General features: G+C 43.8%; 1 non-coding gene across 1 annotated transcript; it reads left to right on the plus strand.

Annotated features, from left to right (window-relative positions):
• Nucleotides 1-2759: 2759 nt before the first annotated feature.
• Nucleotides 2760-2865, plus strand: LOC145580458 (small nucleolar RNA R71). The gene has a single exon (XR_014099495.1). It is a non-coding gene; the product is annotated as a small nucleolar RNA R71 (small nucleolar RNA).
• The last annotated feature ends 1201 nt before the right edge of the window (nt 2866-4066 follow it).

A 4066-nucleotide genomic window follows, 5' to 3' on the forward strand; every position in this document is an offset into this window, starting at 1 on the left:
AGAAGGAATGCTTTGTAAGCCTCTCCAACATTTGATCAATGAACGGTAATGGAAAATGATCTTTGCATGTACTTGTGTTGAGTTGGCGATAGTCAATGCACATGCGCCAACCGGTTACAAGCCTAGTGGGGACTAGTTGATCATGATCATTTTTCACTACCGTCATTCCCCCTTTCTTAGGTACAACTTGCACGGGAGATACCCAATCACTATGAGAAATCGGGTATATAATTCCCGCATCAAGAAGCTTAGCCACTTCCTTCCGCACAACCTCTTGCATGGAAGGGTTAAGCTTCCTTTGCCTTTGCCTAACGGGTTTGGCATCTCCCTCTAGATCAATTTTGTGCATGCATAAAGAAGGACTTATACCTTTGATGTCATCAATGGTATAGCCTAAAGCTTTCTTGTGTTTTTTCAAAACATTGATCAAGAGGGAGGTTTGCTCCTCCGTTAGGTTGGAATTAACAATCACGGGGAAAGACTCATTAGAACCAAGAAATACATACCTCAAGCCCAAAGGTAGAGGTTTCAAATCTACCTTTGGTGCTCCCTTACCATTGGTGCTCTCTTCTCTTTCCTCAACTTGAAAAAGGTCATGGGTGTGAAAAGCCTCCTCCTCCATGCTCTCATCCATGCACTTGCTCTTGCTTTCCTCTAGCAAATCCTCATAGAATTGAATGTCGCCCTTGTGAACACCTAGCTTAGGATCATTCAACAATACACTCTCTAGGGGATCGTTAGAAGCATGCAAATGGGAACGAGAGAATTCACTAAGCATGGAATCTAGAACATCTACTCTAAAGCATTCACTACTTGAGGAAGGTTGTTGCATGACACTATTCAAATCAAACTCAATTGAGTCATTGTCAATTTTCAAAGATATTTTGCCTTCCTTCACATCAATAATGGCCCTAGAGGTGGCTAAGAACGGCCTACCCAAGATAATAGGAATCCTTTCATCCTCATCCATTTCTAGCACATAAAAATCCACGGGGAATGTGAACTTCCCTACCCTAAGGGGGATGTTCTCCACTTTCCCCATGGGAAATTTAATGGACCGATCCGCTAGTTGGAGAGTGGTGTTGGTGGGGGAAAGGGTTCCTACACTAAGCTTTTGGTAGACGGAGTAGGGCATGAGGCTCACACTCGCTCCTAAATCACATAAAGCTTTGTCAAACTCAATCCCATTGATAGAACAAGGGATGGAAAAACTACCCGGATCCTTCAACTTAGTGGGAAGTTTGTTGGAAAGGATTGCACTACAATTGGCGGTCAAGCTCACCGTCTCACACTCCCTTCTCCCACTCAAAAGATCTTTAAAAAACTTAGAGTAATGGGGCATTTGTTTCATAGCATCTATAAAAGGGAGGGAAACATGCAAATTCTTGATCACATCCAAAAACTTCCCAAATTGAGCATCAAGCTTAGCCCTCACAAATCTTTGGGGAAAAGGTAGCCTCTCCTCTCTAGGTTGGAGATTTAGGGGCAAGGGGGTGGTTTCTTTTTCCTTTTGCACCTCAACATCCCTCTCCCTCTCAACATTAGAAGGTTCCTTGGTTCTCTCACTCCCCCTCTCCAACTCTACTTCATTTCGAGGTTCTTCCTCAACTAAGGGGTCACTCCCTACTACCTTTCCACTCCTTGTTGTCACGGCATACAAAGGTTTTGGGTTGACTCCTTGACTAGGGATAGAGGAAGAAGAAGAAGAAGAAGAATTGGAAGCAAGTTGGGCAATTTGGGTTTCAAGCATTTTCATATGAGCATTGGTTCGCTTCTTTTCTTCCTCATTCCTCTTCTTTTCCTCCTCATGCATCTTCATGATGGCATCTAGCTTAGCCATCACGGGATCATTAGGAGGGGCCTCTATTTGAAGAGGTTGTTGAGGTGGAGGAAGTTGGGATTGATGGAAACCCGGAGGCCTATTGGTTTGGGCATAGTTAGAAACATTTTGGCCCCTATTGCCTCCGGTTCCTTGGTTGGGAACATTACCTTGTCGATTATTTCCCATGTTACCTTGATCACCAAAATTTTGATTTTGATGGTCTTGGTATCGGGAGTTGGGTTGTTGGTTTTGGTAGCCATACCCTCTTTGGTTAGAGTAGCCTCTTCCATTGAAATTGGAAGGGCCTCCCCCACCATGATATTGGTTACCATAACCACCACCACTTTGATTCCAACCACGGTTTCCACCTTGATTCTAATTCCCCATTTGATTGGGGTTTGGCCTCAAGTTCCCTACATTTTCCATTCTAGGAGCAAAATTAATAGCATTGACATCTTCTTGGTTATCATCATGTTCATAGGGAGGGGGTTGGACTTCACAAGCATACACACAATGGGAGGTATCATGATCATAGGTTTCACAATTTGAGCAAAACATGCATCCTTGAGGCATTTTATTATAAGGAGAGGGGGAAGAAGTGGCCATACCATTGCCTCCCTTGGTTGAAGGGGAGGTATTACCATGAGGATTGGACCTTTCTTTCATCATTTCATCCATTTGCTTGGCCATCTTGGAGATTTGGGAAGAAAGGTTGTTGATTGCGTTGGCTTGCTCCAATGCATAGACACCTTTGCTAGAAGTGGCCTCCCTTTCTCCTTCGTACCAATCATCATAATGCTTTGCGGCCTCCTCTATGATGCATTCCACTTCATCCTCTCCCTTGTTCATGATTGGACCGCCGGCGGCGGCATCTAGGCTTGTTCTCCCTTGAGGTGAGAGACCTCCATAGAAAGTGTGGATGAGTTGATACTTGGGTATCCCATGATGTGGGCATTGGCGTTGAAGCTCCTTGTACCGGTCCCATGCCGCACTTAGAGTCTCACCACTCTTTTGGCGAAAGCCTTGGATCAACGATCGAGCCTCGGCGGTCTTCCTATGGTTATAAAATTTCCTCAAGAAAGCCGTAGTCACTTGGTCCCAAGTTGTGAGAGAGTTAGGGGGCACCTCCTTCTCTAGCCATTCTAGACCTCTCCCAATTAAAGAAAATGGAAACATCTTGAGGCGGATGTACTCTTGAGTCACCCCGTTGGCTTTGATTGTGTCACAATATTTCTCAAATTCTTTTAAATGCTCATGAGGGCTCTCAAATTTTCCACCCGAGAATTGTTTCCTCTCTATCAAAGCAATCAAATTGGGCTTGATTTCGAAATTGTTGGCTTGAGTGGTAGGAGTTAGGATCCCACTTTGGGCTCTAAAGGCTTCGGGAGCCCCAAGACGACTCAAAGGTGTATTCTCTCCCATTTTAGGACCGTCTTCACCTCCGGACTTAAAGTTTGAAAAGGGGTTGATTTCCGGACTTGATAGCGAAATAGGGCTATCTAAGTCTTTACTTGAGGGTGAAGATGGTGGAGTATCTTCCAATTCTCTTACTCCTTCTTTCGTTGGGGTGTGAGAATTTCTACTCCTCGCTCTCGCTTCTCTTCGTAGTAAGGACAAGGATCTTTCTAACTCCGGATCAATGGGAACCAAGGACCTTGAGCGAGTTCGTCCTCTGTTCATACAACAAAGCTAAGGAGAACGTAAGCATTGACAAGTAACAAGAAGTAACAAATACTAACAGACAAGGAATGAGATAGTCTCAAATGAAGTAGTGAAAAATTAATGGAAGCCGTCTCCCCGGCAACGGCGCCAATTTGACAAGGGAATAATCGCGTCGTCTAACGACTACACCTAGATCAAACATAATTTATACACCTAAACAAACCTAATACAAGTATAAGGCAAGTATAGGGGTCGAACCACAAGGAGACATGCATAAGCACCACATTCACTACTCAATACTTAAGCTACCTCGGAACGAGAAGTGTGAAAAGCTAAGAAATTAAACTAGAGATTAAGAATGATTAAAACCAATATAACTAAGCACCAAGGGAAGTAGGTAGATGCAGTTGCCAATTGATCATGCAATAACACGAAAGCAAAGCAATGGTAAACTAAGCATGTAAGAATATCGAATTAAAGCTCAATACAACCGCCTTCCGGGGTCAATCAAATCCTCCTAACATAGCCTCTATGTTTCCACACTAGAACCATGTATTAGAAGGTGCAATCAAAGAACTATCG

This window comes from Chenopodium album, chromosome 14, assembly GCF_948465745.1.
Source record: "Chenopodium album chromosome 14, dcCheAlbu1.1, whole genome shotgun sequence".
NCBI classification, from domain to species: domain Eukaryota; kingdom Viridiplantae; phylum Streptophyta; class Magnoliopsida; order Caryophyllales; family Amaranthaceae; genus Chenopodium; species Chenopodium album.